Genomic DNA, 14769 nt, shown 5'->3' on the forward strand with positions numbered 1-14769 from the left:
ATTTGTGCCGATGATTCCGAATTTATTATTTCATTAATTTTTAATATTCATTAATTATGAAATAATTTCTTTAACACATTCTTAAATTTTTTCAGGAACCGGTATTGCTTTTCTGAAATCACTCTCAATAATTTTGAAATTACTCTCATTGTAATTCTGTAATAACTTCTTCCAGCAGTTCTGTAATTATTGTCTTTCAGTAATTCTGCAATTATGTCTTTCAGTAATTCTGCAATTATATCTTTCAATAGTTCTGTAACTATTTTTCCATACATTTTTTCATGAATTATGAATCTATTATTTTTTCAATAATTCTAAAATTATTTCTTTCATTGAAGTGCTTTTCAACGTTTCTGCAAATTCTGTTATAATGTAAATCTTTTGAATGCCGAATTTCCTTTTTATACATATAGGAATCAAAAAGTGTTTTGGCTCCGGGTCCTCTCGAGTTCGTTTTCACATTTAGTACATTTGTGCGTTTGGTACACTTTCAATTAACAGAAAATGCACAGCATAACTATTAAATCTGGGAAGTATGTCATTTAACTGTAGCCGTATAGATTTCAATGGCCAGCACTCCCTCTCTCTCTCGTTAATTTTTTGTATTGTAATTCAATCTTTTTTTCTATCTTAAATAGCTATTTTTCCAAAATGATCGGCGGGCCACGGCAAAATGATCTGAGGGCCACATTCGGCTAGCAGACCATGCATTGAAGACCCCTGGGTCGATTGAATCGTCTGAATGGAATATCATCTGCATTTATGTTTTAATGTCTGGGAATCTTTTAATATAAGCCAAAAAGCCAAGCGTGCAGCAGTTATAATCGCGTGCATGAGAAAGTGCTAAGCAAGAGATGATTTTGAAGCAGTGAAAGTGAAAAAAGTGAATAATATATTGCATACCTTTCGGGCTGTTATTCTGTGTTTTAGACTACAACACGTCATAACAGCCTGAAATGTATGGAGTAGTCCGGCAGTGAAAGCCTGACTGCTCTTCTGAAAAAAGTGTGTTACTCTGTGGTTAAAATTTGAATAAAGTCTGTCTGGCAGTTCAACCCCCTCAAGCCTGGAGAGATCTAAATGAATCCCATCTCGTAGGACGGAGGAGATTGAAATATAATAACCGTTTTTTTTGCAAATGTTTCGTTGAAAAATTGATTATTGAATTAATTTGAAATTTATTATGCTTATAAAATAGCGTCTTGCCTATAATAATACTTATATAGTATCACCTGCATTACCTAAATTTTTTTATATTTTCTTTTTTGGTAAATTTGCTCTTTCCTTTCCTACCACAGCCTGAAAATCGGATTCATAACTCATCCTGTTGTTGTTGTAACAGAGAACTACTAACTCGATCATAGAGGGCGGTTTAGCTCAACGGGTTAAAACATGCTGTTTGCAATAATATCCCGGATCCCCACTTGTTAAGCAGCAAACGTCCATCACTCACAATAAAGAATGATAACAGAAAATAATTGAATAATTATGATTGTACAAAGCCGCATTGTTCCTCTTTCGAATGATACCAAACATTGAGATCGTGAAATAATATAATGGGCTAAAAATTATATAATATGCAGTTGGCCATCGCGATGTACTGAGTACATCACTCGACTTTGAGGGGTTAAATATGTCAAAAAGTAAAATGGCGATCGCAAACAAGGACACCCTGAATCAAGCGTGAAAGAAAACTATCGTTAAAAAACTGTTAGGGGAACATCAATTCAAAAATTTTTATATATTTTTTCAATTTTTTTTTCACCGAGTATTATCAGTCAGGGCAGAACGTCGCCGAGCCCCGTCAAATAATGTTATTTCCTCAACGCCTACGTCCACGAAAGGAAGAGTGATGAAAAGAAGATGGCGGAAAGAGATCACATGGGGCTATACCTATTGATAGGTTATCGATCATTTTCCAGAGAACTTTCACATGTTCTCCTCAGTAAAGTTTAACACAGGAAGTAACTTTCGGTACATATAAAAATAAGAAGAAATGTGTTAATTTTGAAGTATTTCCCCTCTTAAATTCTACCTCCAGAAAACTTCAGTTGCTTTGTTTCTGCGAGGTATGAGCTCAGGTCTTTCTCTCGTCAACTATTAGACTACATACATTAACGAGGATACCGAGGTCCCGCGTCTAATTACAGCATAATTTGACCGGTGCTCTCATCTTAAATCACGGAAGATGATATACGAAAAATTTTGGTTCCGCAGCGAATGATGGAACGGTGATTAATGATCGCTGTTCGACTAATTACTCAAAGCATGTCCGTCGTTTCGATTGAGGAAGCGAGCAATCGTTAAAAAAGTAACTGGTTTATGGTCAGAGCATACTGTATCTTATCATAAATTATCAATTTAGTAATTAGTATAGAACTTTTCTATATCAATGGTTATGTTAAGTTTTCATTGAAATATTATCGAATGTTTTTGATACGATTTACCAATATTGTTTTGATCTTACGCGCATACCACTGTGAATGCTTTGTATGAAGACGTCAGTGTTCTCAATCTTTTTACAACTGAGGACAGGTGAAAATAGGTGATTAACATCGTGAAGTAATTTGCGGACCGGCAAAAAATATATAAATTGGATCAATTATTCGAAGACGTGTGAAAATTTGAGGATCTGCTGAAAATAAATTCCAGAAATAATCCGAGAACCTGCAAAAAATAAATACCCTAAATATGAAAAATCATTTTTGGACCAGCAAAAAAAAATTTCGGAATGGCAAAAAATTGTAGATAAGACAGATAATTTGTGGACCAGCAAAAAAATAAATGTATAGGAAACATAATTTATGGCCCATCAAAAAAAAAAATCAAATAGGGAAAAATATTTTCCATGACAAAAAAATAGGCAAAAAGTTTCACTAAAGTACCAGCAGGAAGGGACTAGTACCATTCATTTGTGTTACACTAACTGTGCAGTCTAGAGAGACAGGATTAAAACTGTGTCGTAATGTTTCTTTATGAGAATTTATAAGCCGTCGTGTGCTTAACTTTTGAAAGCCAGTGTATATAAGATATGAAAACTTCCATTACATAGAAGGTTTTGGTTTCCTATTTTATTAAAGTTGTTTACTTTAAACGTCAGTAACGATCCATACCAAAATTGATCACCTTTCTTCTTATTCTCTAATGTCGGACGATAGTTGTTTGTCTATATTGTTTGGCCATTTCAGTTCAATACAAACTCGGAAAAAAAAAAGCTAGGAAACATCATCAATATTTCCGATTTCTCTATGAGAAATCCAAATACAGCCTTTTTTACATCAATCCATAAAAATCCATATTGCATAAGGTCAGTTCCCAAGAATGAATTGAATATCGATTTAAGATTCGTTTTGAAAAATGTCTTTTGTTTTCATAATCTTTTCGAAATTTTGAAAAATATTTGATTTCAAGAACTCATGTTATATACGGAGTCTGAGGTTTTTCCTATTAGGAGTTTTCTTTCATTAAAAAAACCAATTACTTGTACGCATTCGTACAGAGGAGTGAATCATGGCATGAAAATGATTCACGGTTCAAGCGAAGTTTCTCGAAAACCCGAGATAAGAAGGGGAAAAACTTTTCTTATTATATCCCTAACGGGAGGGGGAAGGAAAAACCACTTTTTTAACAATTTTTCCTCATTTTCTTGTTAATTAAGTTAATTTATCCTTAGTAATGAGGTAATTTAGCTCTTTTGCGCTCCTACGCTAAACGTTGAAGTGGATTGCGTTATTTTTTCTTACTCGTTTCTCTTCAGAAATGAAATTCACAATTTCTGAAAAAGCTTTCAGTTACATATAATGACTAACGAATTGTATATGTGTGCGCCTTTTATCAAGAAAATATAGAGAGTGCTCCGGAAGACTAACTTACACGCTTTGAAAATTCACTAAAATTTAAAAAAAAAATGGACGTGCGAGCGAGTACGCAATTTCAACCAAAACATTAGTTTCTTTTGCAGTAAAAATCAAAATGCCTCCAATTTCTGGAGATAAGGTACCTATACATTGGAACGACTCGTCAACCTCCATCTTTGGGCAAGGCCAAATTCGTCACTCCAAATTTCTGAAAATGGAGAGGTGCTTACACAATTTACACAAATATATTAAGATTTCTTATGCAATGAAAATCAAAATTCTGCTAATATCTGAAGCTAAGGTGCCTATAAAGAGCGTCTCGTTGTCCAGCTTTGAGTAAGACCAGGTTTCACACTCGAGGTAATGTCTCGGAAACTTTCGATTAAGGACAGGTGCTTGTGCAATTTCCACCAAAAGATTTGATTTTTTTTTTGCAATAAAAAATCAAATTCCGCCAATAATTAGAGCTAAGTCGCTTCTAAAAGCGCGCGGTCTGTCAGCCACGAAGCTGGACTGGAAGAGATCTCGTCAACGGGATAAATCCTAGGGCAAAGTTCTAGCGTTCATTCAGCCTATCTTTGATGTCAATGGTCATACCCTGCTGAAAACATTGGTTCTCGTCCGATCACCGAAGTTAAGCAGCATCGGGCGTGGTTAGTACTTGGGAGGGTGACTACCTGGAGACACCGCGTGCTGTTGGCGTTATTTTTTTTCCCCGAGTGGCGTGGTGGTAAGATGCTCGTGTACCACTATGAAGGTTGCTGTCACGGACCTGGGTTCGAACCCGAAGGAGGATATAGATAAGATATTTTCCTTCACTAATAGACAGCACCTTCATTTCCAACCCATCTCATTAATGGCAGTAAATTGCAATATAGCGATATGGACAAAGTTGGTGTTTGCTGAAGTAGTCTATCTTTGAGCAAAGATAACATTTACCATTCTGGGTGATCACTCGGGAATTTTCGAAAAAACAAATAAATAAATAAACGCAGGACATGTGGAACCTAATATTTTAGCGATTGGCTTTAATGATAAGAATAACATTGGCGTCACATGTTTTTTGCTCGAAGAGGGAGGATGAGTCAGCCTGGGTTTTTAAGGATGTCTAGCTCTCAGATAGCATGTCCTTCTGTTGGCATTTTAATCCGTATCTTCGCACGAAAATGACATAAAGCTGATTCTTTCAAGTCGAATACGCGTTAAAACCTCAAACTAATAAATCCTTCTCAATCAAACCCATCTTACAAGAGTTTTTAACAAATTCGCATCAACAATCGAATTGTTCGGTTTAACTCGCGATGACTCGCGATGCGAGGATCCGGGTTCGAACCCCATAGTGGTGGTCGGTTGAAGTTGGTTTTCTGTGGTTCCCAACTTCAAGGCGCAAATGCGAGCCGATCTCCCCGTTAAAAAGTCTCGCCACAGAGAGCAACAGTCCTACAACGATAAATCATTCAATCATAACACTTCACTCATAGTTAGAAAAACTGGTGGCAGATGGCAGCACTACACATAACAAGCATTACAGAGAAACAAAAAACTTCACGTCAGGTTTCACTACACGTACACGCACATTCCCGCATGTACCGATTCGTTGGGGGTTCCGCGGGGGGGGGTGCAGGTGTGGGGTAGCAGTAGTATGTAGGGCCTCCAAAAAATGGCTCGGGGATCCATGATGTTCTTAAGTCAGCCACCTCGTTGGGCAATTTGCCTGTTGTGGCGTTGTATTTGTATAACTTTTATTGGTTTTTAATTATCAAGTGACGAATTGTGTCTGAAATGACAATCGTTTCTAGCGGAATAATCAATGTTCGCCTTGCGCTAAATATGAAACAATTTGATATTACTTTGGAAAATAAAAATACGTTTAGGTTAAAATTCAACTGGTTTTCACTAATTTAAACAACTTTACATGGTCTTCTTTTGCCCTTTTTTCCTCCAAATCTCACCAAAGTCTGTATTCACAGTCGTGAAAACCACTTTCGTTACCAGTGAGATAATATCGGGAGTGAATTCAGTGTATTAACCCCTTCAAGACTTTTGGCGACAAATCTGGATATATTTGAAGCGATAAAACTAAAAAAACTAGTTTACTTGTTCTCATCTCAGAAATTGAAGGGAGGGCGGGGGTAGTACAGTTTATACAGAGATTTTACTTTCGCCCCTTCACTTTCTCTTTTACACCCTCCAGTATTTATTCTATTGCGCTCTCTATTTTTTATCAATGTATAATATAAAAATGCATAATATGTGGAGGAAACATCACTAAACAGGAGTATCTTAAGAACAGAGGAGGAAAAAATGCCGCTTCTCTTTATAGGGCTGCAGCGAAACTGTGAGATGATGAGAAAGCTTTTAAAAAATGCACAGGCAGAGCTAAAATTAATTTCTTCCACTTGCGTTTGGACGCAATACCTCGCCCCTGATCGCTATGGGGTGGAATTTATGATTTGCGTAGCAGATTTACAGTGGTGATTCAAATGACTATGGAAGTAGTGTAGTAAGTGTTGTTGTAGACAGTTGTTTTAAAAAAACATATTATTTATATGGAGATCTACAATTTCATGTAAAACTGCCCCGTATCGACAGAAATTTGAACTGTTTTTATGCTGTCTTGAATCAGAAAATTCATGGTACGGATATTAATCTAAACCGTGTACTGAAATTTTATGAAAAAGTCTAGTGTTTTCTGGTTGAGGAATTAAAGATCTGAAACTTCTTGAAATCGGGCGATTTATTCATAAGGAAATTCACATGGTATTCATTCTAATGATATCCACTTCTATGAAAGGAAATCGGTAGCATTTCTTTTGGTTCTTCAATGTTTGACTAGTTTCAGCAACTTTGATGTCTCAGTATCACACAGGAACTAAATTCGTTAATATACGTATTACGTTGCTCGCTTTTGCTGATTGGATTTCATCGACTCGTCAGACAGACATTGGGTAGAGCTGCCTAACGATTTGTGGGGGAACACGAATTTCGGACATCTAAGTTCTCGACACTTCTCCGAATCAAAGACCGAATATTAGGTTACGTGTGAAAGGGCAGCGCGGTAACTCGGAAAACGCGGATCAGCCAAGTTTACGGCTGATCGGTTCTCTCACGCCTTCTTGTTAACAACGGTTCGAGAAATTTCTGGGGGTGGCGGGCGTTATCTTTAAATATTCCTTCGAGATTCGTCGTTCAAGAAGCCGAAACCTGCGCCGCTTGTAATCATTGATCACGACGTGCTAAACTGGATTATCGCGAATCTCTGACCGGATCTGGATTCGTAGAGCTGCGTCGTTCGTCGTCGCCGGCAATTAGCGTCAAGAGCCAGAATCGTGCAATTTCCTGCTAGCAAGTGTGACAGATTTTCCGATGCGAAATAAGTGTCGCGAAGACAAGTCAGAACGTGAGAAGCACCCTTTCTCTGTACCACTTTCCTGCCGCGAATCGATCAACCAGTAATGTTATTGTATAATTCCAATATCGTCATATCGTCGTCGATACATGGAAAACAAATGTCTGATTGTTTATGACATCTAATAAATATCGGTTGATCATATTCAATATGGATGTACCATTCTTGTGCTTGATAGCCTGTGCCAATTTACGTTAATTCCTTCTTTTTTTTTAATATCAATTAAATTTAATAGTTACGACCGGTTAGGGAAAGCAAAAAAAGCATGGAGTCCATCCGATAAAGATAGACTATATCTATTGTGACTTCAATGAAAATTTTACAGATTTTCATGCTGACAGGTTCCATGCCTTTTAGGATCTTACGGAATCACAAGTTTCAGCGGAAAACCTATTGACATTTAAATCATTTGCGTAACGTCCGGAGGTTCCTTAAGCTTTTTTCTCGGGAGTCTGTTTTGAACATATTGTTTCTTAGAGATGCGTGTTTCTTAGCAAAAACGCATTTACAGAGTAGGCTTAGCGAGCTATAGTCAAGGCGGCAGGTTCGGAAGACCGTCAAAGTTGAGGAATGAGTGTTGAAGAAAATTAGTAGAATGGGAGAAGCGCGGCAAAGTTTTTTATAGGTCAAAAGGTCGGTAAATCCATAAATCCGCCTCTGTCTAGACAGGGAGTGACTTGGTCAGTGAATGACCAAGGAAGTTTATAACTTGAAAGTGGCAAGAAGAGTGACCTAGAGTTTGTGCAAGCATGTGGGATGACCAAAACAATGTGCCAGCATATGAGTAACGTAAATCTTGACCTAGATAGCGGAGAATATGGCCGATGGGCGACTAAAAGAGCGTAGAGCGTGTGCAAGCATGTGAGCGATCAGAAACATGTTGGTGACCTGGAGAGTCAGGGATTAGATCAGTGGGTGACGGAAAGTGTGACTAATCAATGAATAACCAAAATTAGCATGGGAGTAACCTAGACAGTGAGGAAGTATATCAATGAACCACGAAAAGAGTATCAAAATATGAGCAAGAAAGCGTTCAAGCATTAGAGTGATCTAAAGAGTTGCTCCTGGGCTAAGCGGGAAATTTGAAGAATGAATGGTAAAGAAAACTGGGCTAGAATGAACTTGTATAGTTTCTGGAGTCAAATTTGCGTAGCCCACAGACGGAAACACCATAGATCCGCCTTTATTTTTTGGCGCTGTTTCATATCATACCATTCTGGGCAGCAACCATATTGATTCGGTCGCAAGGTCGCTCTTTCTACTACTCTCAGATGTAGCTCGGATCCGAAGAGCCACAAAGCCCCCATTCCTTTGGTATACTGTCTTTTTTTTTATTTTACAGAAGATGGAAATTTTACTCCAGAAACCAGAAACTATACAAGTACAGAATTGGACAAATCTCCAATCCTTTTTTTTCTTAAATAGCCCTAATTTTGCAAGAAATACAAAAATTCAAAATGAGTGAAGTCACAATTAAAAACAAAATTAGTCAAACATCTAATTCAATTTCCCGCACTGTTGGCGTCGGAAAAAAAATCATCTCGTTTATAGAACCATAGCTGATTTACGGTACAGAACCGGACTTGTGGGCAGGCCTACGATAGTGAAATCAGATCGCGTGACTAAGAGACCGAGATATAATCACTGATAAAAACAAGAGTCTTTTAAACAACTTTCTCGGCTTTCTATGTAATCTTCATTAAATGTGGAAAATATTATCAGTTCAAAAAAGAAAATATGCACTGTATATACACGAACATCGTTTTCAATTCATCCTACGTTGAAGGCTTGTTTTATATATACGTTACGGGGTAAACGTGATCAATTGGTTATAATACAAATACAACGCCACAACAGGCAAAATGCCCTACGAGGTGGCTGAGAAAAAGATGCCCATAAAAATATGGATGTCATATATTTCAAAAATATAGCAACAGAATTAAAAATGCAATTAACAAAAATTATAATCAATATATACACATGATAAAATATTATACAATGCCCATAAAGAATACTTATGGTTGTCTTATACAATATTATACAATAATAATCAGTTATTATGAATACTTACCAACCGTAATCGTAAGTTTGATATATTTATCACTTGTACCGGCGAATATATATAATTCCCAAGCATCGTCGGTAAATTTATAAATACTAAAAGAAACTACAACTATTACCAGTTATCGACAGGTTAGATTATATGCATAATACCAAAACATCGTCAGTAAATTTGATAAACACTGAAAACGTCAACACATTTACTGGCGAATATGCATATTAACTAAGTGTCATTGGTAAATTTTATAAATGTTTGAAATTTATCGCCTTTAGCTGTGTCTATGCATAATCATATCCTTCTGCAGTTGGTGAATTCGATAAATATGGAAAAAGAATTCCAAATGCGTCTAGCATGTGTGATGAATGTAGTTGGATCTCTCCCTATATATTGTATGTATGAAGTATATCACATAGTACGATACCAACTACGCGACGCTTGGGTATTACGCACAATCACCGGTAAAAGTGATAGATTTATGGAAATTTTATGAAATAACCAGTTATTATATATAACTGCATTTAATACATTAACCGCAGAAAACCAAATTCAGTCGATCGCAACTGCGACGACGGTGGGGTTTGAACCCGGATCCTCCCGATGCGAATCCGTCACTATAACCACTCGACCACCGCAGCGGCAATAGATTTGTCTATCCTTCTGATATACAGTGCTATAAATCCGACTCCAAACAAAAGAAACATTATTCAAGGCGACGTAACTACTTGTAGCTGTTTTATGTAAACGAGCATATATAGGTGGTACGGTGTACATATTATCCTCATGCGATAACATAGACTTGAACGATATATATCCTGTGTTCGAGTCCGAAAAGTTCACGAGACTCGTAATTTTCACTCGAACAAGGACTGGTTTATGGACATAAAGATTAACGTCGGCCATTCATCTTGATTCCAGGCTTTCTCAATGTGCCTTATCCCAACGCTAGATGAAGAAGAATGGCTACATATTCGGCATGCGCGCTCTACCTTCCATTCCATTCAACATAGTCCATGTCAATAACAAAGGACAGAAATGTAAGGAAACACTCTTTCCATGAAAAAAAAAAGAAAAGTTAATTTTGTTTAGAATCATTTCGAGCAGAAAATACTCGTTCTTATAATTTTGACAGTCATGTTTTCCATGTAAAGACGTTCTTATTAGCGTGTAGGATGATCTATCGCTAGCTGAATCCACACTGTACAATGTCGTTTACATTTCGCTTTCGGAAACGAAATCTACATCCAAAAAATCTACAAGAAAACATATCATTAATCAGTGGTAGATTTAATACTTAGGAGTTCGCTGAGGAAAAGCCCAGAAATGCGTGAGTATTGAAGTCGAGGAGTTCGGAACAAAAGATTACTCTTCGTACTTTCTGTTCAGACTGAGTCCACCATCAATAACGGAGGTGATTCAGTCAATTTCGAGAACAACGGCAACTGGATCTTTGAAGAAGTAAGGCTTTTGTCTCACATTTATTAGTCTGAATAACTGTCTGTTGCAGCTGCTGTTTCAAGTTCCGAAGTTATTACGGACGTTCCGGGGCTTTCTACCGCGAGTATTGCGAGCACAATAATGAATTGAATGGGATTGCGAGGAACTTTCAGGCTGCACATTAGATGATTCAAAATGGAAGGTTTAAACGTGTATTGGTGGTTGGACTCAAATAACTTTGGATAATCAGTTTTTCTAGACACATAATCCGCTTTCAGAGTTGTTTTTTTCTTCTTGGCTCGTAAAGTTTCTCAAATATTGGATATTGATTTCCTCATTGAATACATTCCTACACGTGCCCAACGTATACGTGTCATTTATCCGTCACAATTGGCATTTTGCGTGACAGTCGGGATCCAATACCGTAGACACGGAAAAGGAAATTACATTTTCCGTAATTATAGGTTGAAGAAGATTAGGGATGCAATAGTCTTTCGATTGATATTTCAGAGGGAAAATCGATATGTTTGAAATCAGTGCAATATAGTTATTGCAGTTTTTGTACTTATTGTACCATTATGAATATGTGTACATATTCATAATGGTAGGAACATAGGAATATGTACACATATTAATGACGTAGTACTTATGAACTTTGAATAAATTCCATGCTAGACTGAAGTGAAAATATTGATTCTATGGAATCGATTAACAAACAATCTATCGGAATTAATATGCTCTCCGATGTCTATGGAACAAATTTTTGCAAAACATTACTGAAGGGCTCGAGGTGAAAGAAAGACTTAGGTCTATTTTTCTTACGTTTACGCCAAGAAGGAGTCATCCTCGTCTTCTTGCACCCTTTTGTCATAATGCTACGATGTCGTTAGCTCTACCTATTGAGAAACACAGGAACTTATTTCTGGAGTTATCTACGTCTGGCATGGTTGTTCTCTCTCTCCCCCAACCTTTTTCTTTCATCATACGTAAGCAACTTGTAAAATCGTAATGCCTCCCCCCCTTTGAGTAACACTCGTAGGGGGAAGGGTGATGGGTCCAATGCGCCTTCCCCAAGATGATAAAAAATTAAAAAAAAAAAAGGCATTGAAAAGAAAAAGCATTTAAATGTTGGTTTGATCGTGTTTGTGAATTTTAGACATCTTTTGAAGATGAAAAAGTTAAAATGTCTTTTAAGAGTTTCTCTGTACTCCGCTCAAAAATTAAAAAAATTAACCAGTGTGTGTGTGTGTGTGTGTGTGTAAGAGAGAGAGATAGAGTACCCTGTCCCCCTAAGAAAATAGGTCTCGCATACGCTCCTGTCCCCTTTCTGAGGCATTATTTCTTACTATCCAAAAATACAGCTTCTATCCGCCTCCTAAGCCAAGAAGACCATTTACTTCGTCTAAAACAGATGTTTCAAACATTGCAGGCCAAAAAAAAAAAAAATTACGTGAAACCCAAGGTCCAACAAGTCGCCCTGTAGATCTCGATTCACACAGTTGCGTCTTAACGTGAGAGTCCAACGTGGGCTCATGGCTGAAAACAGGAAGAACTGCAGTATTAGAGAATTTTATTTATTCTCAGATTTTTTTCCCATTATTTAGTATCCAATATTTCATTCTTCATCTGAAAACTAAAAAAGAAACGGACCTAGCAACCGTACCGAATAAAGATTTCAAGGAAACATCTCTTCAAAATGGAAAGACATTTGACAACCTTAATGTTAACGGAATTGACGAAGTCATTAGATCTAAAATCAGATGATTCCATCTGCTGATCTCACGTTAAAGCTAGTAGTTAGGAACATCGGAAACTGTTCTTTCGAATGCATTTACTATAGGGCCGAACCGATTTCCAAAGATGTCTGAATTTTTTTCCTATCATTGAAGGACGCGGACATCCCAGACGCTATCCACTATTTTCAATGACATACTCGGAATGAGGTAGAAAAAAATGACTTTTGCGGAACAACTCGGAGTGAAAAAAACTGTAAGTGGGTGAAAGAAAAATTTGTTCCATTTTAGAAAGAGCCATTTTTCTTGAATGTTCTCGGCGTGAATAGTAAATTGAGAATTTTCTTTCGGAACAGCTATTTTTCAGTAAAACGAGGCAATAAATGTATTTGATTCCCCCCCTTTCTGCATTTATTTTATAGCCATGAAAGTTAAAAACGGCAAATTTCTTCAAAATCTATTCAGCCAATTCTCACCTACACGATTAGTTCCGATAATTCTCATCAACCCGTTCGTAAAGTAAAATTGAGCCAATTTGGCACATATATTCAATAATTTCGAATCACAAACGGGACATTTCTGTTCTAAGCAAAACGTATGTGTCAAATTTGAAAAAAAGAACTATATTCTTTGAATGTTCAGTACAAATTTTACGGCCGTTGTCTGATTAATTCAAATTTCTCGGGCTACTAGGCCTTTTTCTATCTTCCTTTTTCTTCTTTTTCTATCTTTACCTTTTTCTATCTTTTACAACACCGTTCTATCGCCATAGGCAATTTGCTACCAAGTTAGTTATTCCGGAAGTTTGCTTGTGTACTTGATAGTCTGAGTGCGTATCTCATGTTATGTGTGGAATTTTTGTGCTGCCATCTATTTTTCAAACTACGAATGAATTGCGATGATTCAATATCTGTATCGTTGTTGCTCTACGTGGCGAGAATTTTAAACGGAGAGATCTGCTCGCATTCGGGCTTTGAAATCACAGAGAACCCTACCTTCATAGGGGTTTGAACCAAGGTCCATGTGATGCAAGTTCGTCACTACGATCACAGGCTTGCACAGAGGTATATGACTAATAGGAGCTAGTAGACCATCACATAGATAGGAATTAACATTCAACGTTCCTCCTAAGTGTTTGACATCATTTTTTAGATCCGGAAAAAAATTCAGAGATGATACCACCCAATAGAGTTAAAGAAACGTTCAGAGTAAATCCCAATCTTAGACGGGTCTGTACCACAGAATACTTTCATTCGTGATGCAAGTTGGGTTACAAAGTCGAAACAAATTTTTGCCAATGTGCATCCGGCCTCGGAAAATAATCCTTGGATTTTCATCGTTCCTTATATCCGAAAATGTCCTAATAGTCATTTTGCACCAAACAGGAAAACAATCTACAAGTGTTTCTCGAGGTCAAGAAAAATACTTGGATGTGTGATAATTCAATTTATGGGTCGTGGGAGAGGGGGGGGGGAGGGAGGGTAAACGGTTTCAGTTAAAAAAAAATCGAAATTGGTGTTTTTGCGATTTTATATAGCTCAGTACCGTCTGATTCAACTGCGTAAAATATCAACGGCAAAAATTCTTCAGTCCGATGAGATAAAGCAAAAAAGGTACTGCATAACGGGGAACAATGATTTTAGTCAGAGTTCGCAGATGGAAAAACGATCAGAGTCCAGCATATGTGCTTTACTGAAGTGAAGTTCGTGCTTTGTGCTCATGAATTTGAGGTTAGTTCGTGTTTCAAAAGTATCATTTATGTTGTATCCTACAGAATCTTCCTATGTCGAGATTCCAGTCAAATGGATGCAAGTTATAAGAAGCGATCGTGTAAAACCATCTTTTTTTATAGAGATTGACTGAAAACCAATTTAAAGCTTGGACAGATTTTTTAAAGCCTATGTACCAGAAAAATGCTTACTTCCGACAAGGCTAATCAGATGCCTTCATGTAGATAGTAGTTCTACACCACGTACCGCCGTTCCAGTTTCTTTGACAGTCATACCAGCCATGAAGTTACTGTTGAAAACAATTAAAAGAGGAAAAAGGGCCATCAACAAGAGAAGGACTTGTCTATCGATAAATTGGAAGTATTGTACAAGACCCAAATCCAAATCCCTCGTGCGAAGTACAATGACCTGCAATCTTTAAAAGCTTTTATAACTCTTGATGGGATATGGACGTGAGAGCGATGAGCAGCGTGATGACGTATACTTGGCATATATACATGTGACAATGAGATGACTAAAGATAATAAACTTATTTTTTCACTGA

At 37.1% G+C, this 14769-nt stretch overlaps 1 protein-coding gene and 1 pseudogene across 1 annotated transcript in view; both read left to right on the top strand.

Moving 5' to 3' along the window:
* The window catches only part of LOC149084176 (5-hydroxytryptamine receptor 2C-like), a 136813-nt gene that overhangs the window by 53825 nt on the left and 68219 nt on the right, over positions 1 to 14769 (top strand). The window lies entirely within an intron of this gene.
* LOC149084177 (5S ribosomal RNA) lies at positions 4441 to 4559 on the top strand (annotated as a pseudogene).

Source organism: Pholcus phalangioides, unplaced genomic scaffold (assembly GCF_987345545.1).
Source record: "Pholcus phalangioides strain wild (caught in Gottingen) unplaced genomic scaffold, Ppha-v1.0 ptg000008l_1, whole genome shotgun sequence".
In the NCBI taxonomy this organism is placed as follows: Eukaryota; Metazoa; Arthropoda; class Arachnida; order Araneae; family Pholcidae; genus Pholcus; species Pholcus phalangioides.